The sequence below is a fragment of the Phalacrocorax carbo genome, chromosome 1 (genome assembly GCF_963921805.1).
Source record: "Phalacrocorax carbo chromosome 1, bPhaCar2.1, whole genome shotgun sequence".
Classification (NCBI taxonomy): Eukaryota; Metazoa; Chordata; class Aves; order Suliformes; family Phalacrocoracidae; genus Phalacrocorax; species Phalacrocorax carbo.
In genome coordinates this window covers 143,218,609-143,230,961 of record NC_087513.1, presented here as the reverse complement: position 1 = coordinate 143,230,961, position 12,353 = coordinate 143,218,609, and positions in this window count along the sequence as shown.

Sequence of the window (12,353 nt, the reverse complement as noted above, 5' to 3'; positions counted from 1 at the left end):
CACGCAGTTTCTGGAGAGAGAGCTGGAGGCTGGGCCAGATACTCTGGGACATCTCAAGTAGCTCTACATATTTACAGGTGGACTATGAACGCCTGAACTTCTGCTCCTGTGAATGCTGAGGACTGAAAACACCCTGACATGTGTCTGCATCTCTGTGTCTCTCTCATGACTAAGACTTTGGGAATTTTAGTGATGGGAGCACTCGCCCATGGTGCTCAGTATGAAATACAGAAACAGCATTTGGAAGGGGGTCTGGAATGCTGTCTCCCCATCCCTTGGGTGGGGAATGCCCAGAGCAGCCCCTTGCATTACCAGGCATCAATTTTTTGGAGTTCCCTCTGTCACGGTGTCTAGGCAGTGACTGAATGTCTGGAGAGAGCTTCACCACCAAAATCACCTACTGCTGGGGGGCTGGAGCACCCTCCTGGGAGACAAGTGTTGTGGAAGGTTTAGGCAGAATTTGAGTGTTTCCTTTGTCCTGCACTAGTATCCCAGCTCCAGCAATATTGCCAAATTGCCCCTCCTCTTGTACTGCAGCAGGCAAAACTGATGCCTATTGCAGCTTGGAAAGGAATGACGGAGGTGGTGAGAGAGCAGAAGCGTGAGGGCTATGAATCCTCATCCGACATAGACATTTCCCTGGGGCCTTAGCGGCCTTAGCCTGAAAAGTCAGTGTTTTTATTAAACACCCTTCCTTCCAGTTTTTCCTATCAGTTAGTTTCGATAACACTGTGGGACAGATGGCTGCTGAGAATCCCATTTGAAGCAGCCAGCTCTTTTCCATGCATTTAATGGTAAAATTAGGTATGAGCTGCAGATTTTCTCTCACAAACCAAATGTCTGTGTAAGAATATAAGAGCAGCTGTACTTGGTCGGATTGCAGGTCCACGTAGCTCCGTAGCCAGGTTCAAAACAAACAGAAGGACGTTGTTCGTGCAATGGTTAGTGGGAACCAAAATTCTACATGAGTTTCAGGGTAAACCGGGTAAGAAGAGAAATCCATTGGGGTTACCAGGCTGACAAACCACATTGAGCTGAAGTTCCCTGAACTGAAAACGGTTGGAGGTTGGAAGAGCTTGCGGGGGAGTATCACGTGTGCTTGGCCCACTCTTACTCTCCTTTAAAGATCCGCTTACGGCCACTGCTGAAAAAAGGGAGCTCATTTAAGCCCAGGGTCGATTGCAGGTCCTTGGGCAGAAGTGTGAGAGGGGCATCCACACGGGTGTTTTCTCTCCCAGCCTCCAGCAACATGCAGCTCGGATGATTTCTGACCCGGGGTGGCTGTGTGACATGTACTGGAGGGGTGGCAGCTCTGTATGGATGTGGCCTGATTTACGTTGGGCTGATGGTTGGACTTGATGATCTTAGAGGTCTTTTCCAACCTTAATGATTCTATGATTCTAAGTGCAATCAATGCAAGTGCAGACTCGGGTTAAAAGGGCAGAGAAGCCAAGCCACAAGGAACAGTGTGATGTGTGTAATTCGCAGTGTGAACTGGTCTTTGTTTCTGCATTTCCTGAAAGTAGTGGAACTTGAAAAGACTTGATCATGCCTTATTTTGAGACTCCTAATATAAATGATGTGTTCACATTAACTAAGAAAGTAAATTTTAAATATGTATGGCTAGTATTAATGTCACCTGTGGTTCTGCTTCACCTCTGCCATTACTAATTTTCTCATAAATAAGATATTTATGTTCAAGATAATTCATTCTTGTAAGAGAAGTTGTCCAAATGAGGACAAGTCTTGATATACTGGCACACAGTTGTGGTCATGTTAGTTTTGTGCCAGCCTCAGCCAGCTGAGTGCTATTTAGTCTCCCTTGGCTGGCTGTAGGCCATTGCTGGTACCTAGTCAAGAGGAACTCCTGGACCAGTGAACTTCAGCAGAAGTTAGGCTGGACGAATCTGTGCTGGGCACAAGATTACATTGCTTGTTCTCCTATTTCATGCTTTAAACTGTGTCAGTTATTACTTTCAGTTGTCAATTTTAATAACCTTTGTGAATGAGGCAAATTATAAAGTAAATTGGTGCAATTAAAAGACAAGATATTTGTAGGTAAGCCATTAAATCAGGTTCAGGAATGTAAATTGAATGTCGAGCTCTATCATGGGCTCTCAGTGTAATTTGAGGCTTCGGTTTCATGTTTGTAAAACTGGAATGCATTTGTCCCATCCATTTTAGTTGTAAATTCTTTGAGATTTTATCCAGCACCAGGCACATTTCCAGTTTTCCTCTAAAGCTCTTTGCAGTAGTGCAAATAAATAAATCTGATTCTTCAAGAACACCCAAAACCTCTTGAAATAAACAAGTTTTTTTTTTGTCAGAAACCAGAAGGAGCTCTTGAATTAAGTTTTTGTGTTGCAGCAGAAACCTCCAACTCTAAAATGTTCCAGATTCACTGGTCCTGTGGCACTTTTTCCCTGCCCTTCTCAGTCAGTATTGAAAACAGGCACTATGTTCTTAAGTCTTTTCTTCACTGGTCTTGTTTTCTGGGGATCGCCTTGGGGACCGGGGTTTGGATGGGACATAATGTCTTTTTAGCATGGGAGATTTTCAGAGCAACTTTCAAAATGTCATAAAATCTCCATGGCTTTTCTGATTTTCTTGTTTTTACTTCTGTATTAAAACAAAACTCAGAGCACAGAAACTTATCTGTGGCTGCACTGGTAGGACAGAGGAACTGATAGCTGTAGTGTGAAGAGGTGGGGCAAAATTTCTTGTTTGCTGTGGCAGGAGAATCAAAGATATTTTATTTTATCCTTGACAAGTTCTGAGGGATTAAAGCACATCTTGATTTTGTAGAAGTGCACAAAAAATGGCTGCTTAGCCAGGCTGGAATTTGTCTCAGACCAGCAATCGTTGAGGATGCTTTGAAGAAAGTACAGCATGCACGTGGAGCTGGGAGCTGCTTTCCATTAGTTTCCACCTCCCAAGGTCTGTGGTCTGCTAGAAATCTGTGGCCTGCAAAGCATTAGGTACCAGTCATGATTTCCACCTTCACTAATTACAATTTGAGAACCTCTATACCCATGAGAGACTGGATCTCCCTCACCAAGACAGATCAGATTTCAGTTTTCCCCCCTAGTTGCTACAGTCCCAGGCCTACACAAGCCAGGGACTGGAATTTTTGGTCAGAAGAGCAGCAGTGGGGCTTACTCCAGGTGTAAATATGGACAATCAACTTTTGATTAGCTGTGTGAAGATTATTTGAGTTGTGGATTAACCACTTCCCCCCGCCACCCCATTTTCATTATGTTTACTACCTCATTCTTCATATCAACTTTGTTTTTCAAAGTTAAACATATCTACTCTGTTCTTACGACCTAATTTACATCTGTTTTGTATTATCCGTGTTCTTGCTTTATCTGGGTTACTCTGCTTCTGAACTCCCCCTTTGCTGTGGCTAGGTGAGAGTTCTTTATATAAAAAATAATGAAAAAGTGCAATGTGTAATCAATACAAGACTATAGAAGTGTACAAAATGAACATTAAGTCGGTCAATAGAAATATAATGCCTGTACTGTTACAGCAATTAAAATTGAAGCTATCTAGTTATCTAGTGATGTGTCTTAAACTATAAGCCTAGAGCACAGTGGTATGTGTTGTAGAGCTACCATTTTCACTAGTTAAAGCAAGGGGCTGAGAGTGGACAGGCTCGAGCCAGTCCTCTGCTCTGCCATGAGCCAGGCAGAGTGCAGTACGTGGAAGAGATGTGCATGTGCACATGCGGCTGCTTATGCCGGAGGGCGTTTGGTTTCTGAACATTATATCTGGACAGTGAGGCACCTCTGTGGGGTGCCACAGGCTTCCCTGACATGGGACCCTCAAAGCAGTACAGTAATCATCCTCTGCACTTATAAAACATGTGCTTATTCAGGGAGTATTTTTGCTGAGATTGCCCTACCATCTATGAAGTGGAGACAATCCATCCAATTAGCCCATTGTGGAGGGTTTTAGGATCCTTGGTTAAGTGCTGAACTCAAAGCACAGAGAGGTGGTGGGCTGTCCATGCTCTGATACTGCGGTCCCTCCTGCCAGCTCAGTATGTCCTTGCAGTCAGTGGTCTGTCTCCATCCAGCTGGTGTCTCCTGGACGGCATCTAAGGAAGGCCTGTCTCTTCCTGTGCAGTGCCTAGCACAGGATATTCTTGTTCAAGACTGCTGCTCCTATGGCAGTGAGTACTGGTAGCAGTAACCGTATGGTAATACAGGTTTAGAAACAACAGGATAAAAAAATAGCCTCTTCTTTTGCCCTCACTTTTCTCCTCTGTAAACCTGGGCTACAGCCACAGTTAGATGAATGAATTGCCATCCTGTGGCGTTTGTCCCTTGGTGTTTGATTTTTTTGGTCATGCCTTTCTACCTAAAAGATAAGAAATTTTTTGTTAAGTGGAACTGCTGTAGAACTTCAGAACATGTTCTAATTCTCAATATTTTGGTCTTTTGTTTGTAATTCCCTGTGTTTCAGATCTCAATTAACTGTCTTTCAGAGCCAGCATTGTTAATTCACACCAAGATATTGCTTCTCTTATTTCTTCACTGATTAGCTAATGTAGCTTAATTTCAGTGAGGGGTATGCGTATTAAATGGCCTGCTGCAATCAAAATGCTTTTTAGTTTTGAAGTTTCTTTAATGCTGTTACAAATGTGTTCTTTGTGATAACACGTATTTACACTACTGAGAACCCCTTCCTGTAGATCATTTCATTTGTGCAAATTACAAAAATATAAGTATAAATAAATTAAGGAACACTGTCTTTCCTCATGATTTGTGAAAGCCAGAAAATTTACTTGTTACAGCCATAAAAAGATAATTCACTGGAGAACTGGATGTCTTGGGAGATGGGTAATGGAGTACACATGATTTCACAACCAGGACATCTGCACAAGTCCAACCCAAAGGTCTAGTCCAGCAAATATTAGTATCTCTCCCACAGCAATCCACAAAAGCGAACAAAATATCAGGATGTGCAAGAAATGGAATATAAAATAGTTTGGGAAAACAGTGTAACCATCTGCCTCAAAAAAAACCCCAAATCAACAACAACCAACAGCAGCATTTCTGAAAGACTGCCTTCTTGGTGCAGGCTAGAAATAATTTTTTTGTGTCGTCTTTCTCTCACACCGATGCTTTATACATGAGCTATGGTTACATTGGCACAGCACTGCAGGCAGAATGTGACTGTAAGAGTCACAACCTTCTTCTGGTCTAAAAGGGTTGGTTAAATCTGTGGTGTTGTAGTCACAGGAACAGCAGCTTCTTCGGTGCAAATCTGGATGTACAAGGCCTGTTTCCCTGGGCGGGTAGAGCTATGTCCATGGGAGAACGACGCAGGGGGTCTTTGTCACAGGCCAAGGTCACAGCCACAGGACTGTGCATCCTCACTTCCCCCAAGTCTTACCCATCCCTATCTCTGGACACCAGAATGAACCGAAAAGCAATACACAGTACCTGTGTCCATACTCCTTGCTTTCAGTCAGCATCTGGGCCCATCCTTCAGTGTTTGCTGGAGCTAAATCTGCTGTTTCTTTGCTGTTTTCCATCTCCTTCTCCTTGGACTTCTTTTCTGGCTCTTTCATATCTTTACCAATCTTCAGAAAAATAAGAGATGGCAGAATACTCCAGCCTATGTGCTTTGGTTGGTGACATAACACAATTGAAAGCTACTGTTTCTTCCACCTGCTTTAAAGTGTCTATTATTATTAAAAAAAACCCAAAATATTAGTATTTATGATAGTATTAGCATTAGTTTCTTACACTGATCTTAAATCCAATCCAGAATGTTGTTTTTTTTTTTTTTTGGGGGGGGGGGGCAACGGGGGAGAATTTTGTGCTTTGATGTTTAAATCGGGTGTTTCTCTGAGCAGACTGGTCAGTACTTTAGCCTGATAAACAGTTCAGTGCCATTGCACTCTTTCTGACTGGTTCTGCCAGTAGCAGATTGACTTTAACAGTCCTTTAATAACATATTTTATGGGCAGTTTTATGTTAAAATGGGGTGTACACTTAGAGCTGTGGCTCTTAAACAGGCCTGTGGGTTCTTGATTACGCTTAAACCACTTGTCATATTCATCTAGTGATGAATTTGTTCTTTTCCTTCCATTAACTTCTGTTCACTGAACATCTGGAAGTCCCCCTGACCTTATTGCTAAATCTATTTCCAAGTTAATATTTGGCTTTATGCATTCTTGTGTCAGTGAATCCCAGTAAAAGGCATTCCTATAAAAGAGCGTAAAATATCACCAGCTAGTCCCTAATGTGGTGTGTTAGGGACTTGCATGTTTTCCTTTGCATCATGATAGAGGGCTCTGGCTTTTCTCTGACTTTCAGCTCGTGGTTTTTACCTTCCACTATTCAGGAAGTAGGATAAGTTTAGGTGGCTTATGTATCTTCTGAGATAGTTTTTTAGGGGCCTTTTGTTTTCAAAGTATGCAGGAGGATCAAGTCCGCAATGCATGTCTGTGTCTTCCATTATTATGGTGCGAGCCCTTGAAATTGTCCTTGATCGTTTGGCTCTTTCAGAAAGCTGCTCAAGAGCAAATTCTTTGGTAGGTATCTGCAGCTGGTAGGCTAGTCTCCAGTATTTTGGGGTGCAAGTTAAGTAGTTGCCACTAGATGACAGTATAATCTACTGATACAGTACCTAAATCAGCATTTCAATACATGATAATATTGAACTTGTTCTTTACACAAGCAGTTTGTTAGACTTACTTCGTTGGATCCAGTTGGAGCCCATTGGATTTCAGGAAAAAGCAAAATGATCCGCTTTACTTTCCCCCCCCAAAATCCTATTACCTGGGAGGGCAAAAATATTGTCCACAAGTCCTGGGCAAGTGCTAGAGATAAAAAGTTGCAAGAAATAAAGATTCCTAATTACTTAGATATAACTCATCTCTGAATCTCTCCCTGAGCTCCTGTTAATGCTGCCTGGCATCTCTAGTAGTTATGTGCACTCTATGTTGTCTTTCTGACTTGATGGGGCTTTCCTCAGATACTAGCGCCTGCAGGAGAGGAAGAAGTGGTGAATCAGGTCCCTTTTTACTAACTGCATAAACACATAAGCATCATGCTTATGTGTTTACTGGCAAACTGGTGTAAAGAGACTGAAAGTATCCTCTTGTTTTTAACCTCACCTGAGTCATGAGTATGTTCTTTCTTGAGTTTATTTCTCAAAGAGTTAAAAGAAAAAGTGTTTAGTGCGAACTTTGGACTTCTTGGATAAACAGAAGCAATGATGTTCCTTGTATTCACCTTGCTCCTTCCTCTGCCTTGTGCTCTGCACAAATATTGAATAACTGTAATACAAAAAAGCAAGTAATTACAGAAGACTTTCTGCACCCTTTTAATATTTGTGTTTACTGTTCTCAGATGCAGCTTTGCAATGGCATTTTTTTTATCTGAAACACATTGAGAAGAGACTTAATGCAATGAATAGAAGGGTGCTTGAATGGCAGAAGCAGCCTTGCTGTTACAGCTCTGATTAGGACAGTCACCTGCAGGTTAGTTTACCTTCTGCTACACAGCTTTTGTAGGAAACATTATTTCAAAGGCCAACAGCTTTTAGGACTTACTTAAGTACTGCACCTTTGTTTGTGGCTGACTTTTATTTCTAGACTGCTCAGCGCTGTGAAAAAATGAAGCTCTCTGTCACAGGAGTCACCGGTCACACAGATTTTCACTGTATCATAAAAAGCAACAAAGAATCTAAACCACAAAATACTACAAAATAAACCCAAGTTTGTTTTTTTTTCACTTTATAATTTCAGGTTTGTATAGGAATTATGGGATGAAGAGTGGTGAATAGCTGAGAAGTGTCAAATTAAAATCCTCTGAGAGGAATGAGAGTTAGCAGTACAATAAACCAGGCTAGGCAGCCTCCAGGAAGAGCTTCAATTTCCTAACATGTTCTTTCGGAATTCTTCCTTTGCCTTCCAAAGGTCACATTTAAAATTTGCCAGACCATATGATATTGACAAATGCAGCGTCCTGTAAGACAATTTTCTGTTCGAAGTCCTAGCATAGCAATGACACTGAACGCTGACACCAATATCCAGTGCTAAATAAGTTCTTGTGAGACTTAAATGTTTTTAGCTTGACAGTCATGTGAATTTCTTTTTCCTTGTACTATTGTCCTGGCAGAAATCGCATCTCTGAAAATATCCATGCTGCAATTGTATGTAATTAGAACTATGGGAAATAATCGATATGTGGCCATATAGCTGAATGGAAATGGAGAAATGAATATATTGGGCAAAACTAATCTGTGATAAGAGTGGACCTGCTAACTCTCTGTTATTACAGTTTGCTTTCTTCTGGGGACCTGTATTTGGCTGAACTGAGAAATCCTTCAAATAAATCACCTGAAATAAAAGTGATCAGAACGGGCATGCAACGGCATTTCAGAGTCTGTCAAAGAAGATGCAACAGTGATTTTTTTTAACCTCTTTTCAATGGGGAAATGCCTTCCTGCTAGTTCTGTCTTCAACAAGAAGCTGTTAATGTGGACTGCGACTGTAGCCTGTGTTCTGCTGTTTGTCTGAAAGTTGATTTTAAACCAGGTTCAGCAGGAGAGATTTGGAAAATGTCTTGTGGCATGCCTGCATGTTCAGGTCAGGGGCAGGAAGCACTCTGCGCATTCTTACACTTAAAATTGAGTTACTGTTACTGAAAGGACTTTGACCACATATGAGACTGAGGGGAAGCGCAATGCAAGTCTTTGCATTTTAGGAGTTTTATTTCAGAAGGGCCAAAAAAAGAAAAGTCTGTATTTCTTCCCTTTGGGTGATTCCCGGGATTTCTTGCTGTCTGCTGCTGAGATGCTGCCAGTTCTGTGTGCAGTGGGTGCAAGTGGCTGAAACAGGGCAGAGAGAATTTCCGCAGCATCGTGTGCACTGAATCTGCCTCACCCTGGGTGTTTAAACAATACTTGGAAGAGCATTTTGCTTTGCAAATGTCTAACGTAAAATTCTGGCTTAAAACAAATAGTGACTATGGCAACAGGAAAGCATTTTTAAGCCCGAAGGCCACACACAGCAGTGGTAGGAAGGGGTGGGCCTTGGTCTCTGAAGGTCTACTTGTCACAGTGCTGGGGGGAGCTGGGCTTTTCTTCTGTTTGAGCTGCAGTAAAATACTGTCGCTCAGGCAGAAGAAGGATGTTAACTGCGCTAGAAGAGGGGTCTGAGCTTGGCTTGTGCTTTCTGGAATGCCACAGAACCAAGGATTTTTTTAACTATTAAAAAGACCTAGTATTCAGTAAAAAGCAGCAGGGACTTATAGCAAGAACCGAGACAAGAACTAGCAAACGGTTTGACATGTTTCACAATGTGTCCCCTTATGCATTCATGGGGAGAGCGGAAGTGCTACTATTATTTATTTTCATGAACAGTGATTTTCTTGATAGCACTCCTGTAGGTATTTCACATACCTGTCCACACAACTGACCCACTATTCCCGCAGGAAAATGCAACAAGCATAGCAACATTACAAGAAAGGTGGGCAAGAGCAGGGTGGGAATTAGGCCAGCTGAATGTTTTCCTGTGTGTGTTCAAGTATGTTTGCTTGCATGTGTGAACGCCACCCAGCCTATTGAAGCTATCTGCTGAGCTCTAGTACATGTGCCTATGGAACATTTTCCTAAGCTTTGTCTTAAACCCACACACTAAAGTCTAGGTGAAGAAAGCAAGCTGTCACTCCAAGTGCTGTTTGTGGGGCTGTGAGAAGCTGGTGGAGAACAAAATCACATGGCCTTGACAAGCCAAGCATGCAGGTGGGTCAGAAATGATTGAATATCCCATAGCGCTGGGCGTCACATCCCATTTTCTTGGTGAAGTCAGAATCAGGTTTATGGATCTCAGAGGTGCACATATGCACCACTCTGGCTCATGCTGACAGGTACATAAACCCCATTTGAAGAACGCACTTGAAGAAAAGGCTTGTTTTAATGATAAACTGTACTGTACGTTGGTGCCTGTAATGATGCTATGGGTCAGAATTAGAAGTCCAACAGATGAAGAAGCACCTTCCACAATCTTCACTGCCTCTCGATTGAACTGACAAGGCAGAAGTAATTTTTGAAACAAACAAACAAACAGGAGTCAGGCAAAGGAAGTAGTCATCCTAAGTTAAAAAAAACCAAACCAGAAACAGGAGAAAATAGATGAGCAGTTTCCTCAAGTCATCAAACTCTCCTGTTGTAGGAGTTCCCTTGAAATCCTGCCTTTATGGATAGCATATATTGCCTGAAAAGCCTGGCTTTTCAGTGCTTTGTCCATGGTGCATGTCTTTACATTCAGGTAGGGGGCACATACCACAGATTTTTATGATCCAGAAACATTTTCTACCTCTGCTTTGCCTTCACTTGCATACATGTAAATCCTTACAATGGCAGGAAGCTGAGGAGACACCTCACTATTTCCAGGTGTCCATCTTGTTAACCTTATTCTTAACTTATTCTCAACTTATTCTCCCAGCTAGTTGAATCAAAATATATGTTGCTACCCAGAAGAAAAGATGACACCTTCCAAAGACTATTAAAGAATGGACTGGAATGTTGCCTACTTTTAAATGGATGGGTAACACACCTTTACCTGGTCCTCATTGAAGAGACTGGAGGGGCTCTTATGCATTCCTCAGTCTGGAGGTACAGCACAGAAGTGCCTAATTGCACTTACTTTTACCATATTGCTCTGCTGTTAGGGTCCAAGCCCTACTGGATCAACCAAATGCATGTGGGCTGTAAACCTTGGAATCAAAAGCCACACACAAGCTCACAGGAAAGGCACAAGATCTCCCTGTTTCTGACATCTGATGAGAAGAAAGGTAGAAGTTACAGCATTGCAGACTGAATGAAAAGCCACAAGGTGTTATTACTGGTCAATGTAATAGGAGTAATTGGGGATGGCGGAGACTGCTGTGGGAAGTGAGAATTTCCCTAGTTTCAGATTATAAAAAACCCATAAAACAGCATTGCTGTTTCAGTAATGCTGCACTGCATTAATGTCTTCCTATTTATAGCCTCAGTTTAATCTTAACAAAGTCCCCACTTTCTCCCCCAAAAACATTCCCTGAAGAATTGTCCAATCTAGCTTTAAATAACTCAAGTAACAGTGCTTCCATCATTTACCTTTGGAGATGATTACTTGGCCTAATAGTAATAATTGTGAGAATTCTGTAGGGTTTGGTTCATGATGATGTTTGCAGACTGAATTCTGCAATTCTGTTTATAAGGGGTTGGCCATAAATTAAAGCATTCAGTGTTTTCCTGAGGTTTGAATGCACCAATTCAGATGACTCACAGCTTATTTCTAATGGGAGGTTAGGTGCTTAAATAGCTTTAATAACCTGTCCCTAAATGAATATTCACAGCTAGCTAGCCCTTCCTCTGCTACCCTGCCCTGGTACAATACTGTGTGGGATTGCCCTACTTGCCCAATGGCCTTCTCTCAGTCTTTCTTGCAGATGACCAATGGTAGCATAGATTATACTTACTATTTACGTCCTGGTAGGGCAAGAGTGCATAAGAAGGGTAGAGTCTTTTTCCTTTTTTGTAGCTCTGTTGCTTTCTTTGATGTTGAATGAGCAGGAGTTAAGACTGATACTCAGTATTATAGTGGTAAACCAAGGACGGCTGGGCCTCCTGGTCAGATATTGTGTTCTTCAGAAGAGGTGCTAAATGGACACCCCCTTCTCTTTGTAGTAATGAAGGTTGTTTTAACCAGTGATTCCAAGCTTTTTGGACAATGGTCCACTGTCAGTCCTAAAATAGCACACAGACCACCTGCATTCCTCACAGCTAAATGTCTGTACACAGGCTTTTCTTTGAAAACACCAACTTGCTCATACAATGCCATCAGCTGGCTAAACGTCAGCTGCCAGTCTTTCTTCTCAATGTGCCCATACTATGGGCAGATTTTTCCTGGTTTAAAACTGAAAGAGATTAGGACGTCTCCTTTACTAAGGCCAAAATTCACTCTTAATCAAATAGGGCTTTCTTTCATCCCAGTGAATGAGATTTGGGATGCTCAGGAGGATGAGACTCTGGGACTGATTTTAGGAAAGGGCTTACTTCGGTAGCAAGGGTAGCACAATTTGCCTGTCACCCTGACAGGATGGTTTGCTCCCATTGAAGCATGCAGTTCTTCAGGAGTTTCATGGCAGAGTTCATGCAAAAGTAGAGACTTTTGAATTAAGCCCAAACTGAGAAACAGATGAGTTCTGGCCAAGGGCCAGTGTTTTCAGAATTGTTGATCAAAGATAAGTTTTATCACAGTTGGTCTTTAAAAAATACTGACATCTCAGAGAAAAAATGAGCTAAAACAGATGGAATTTGAGTCCTTACAGTTTGAGCTGAGC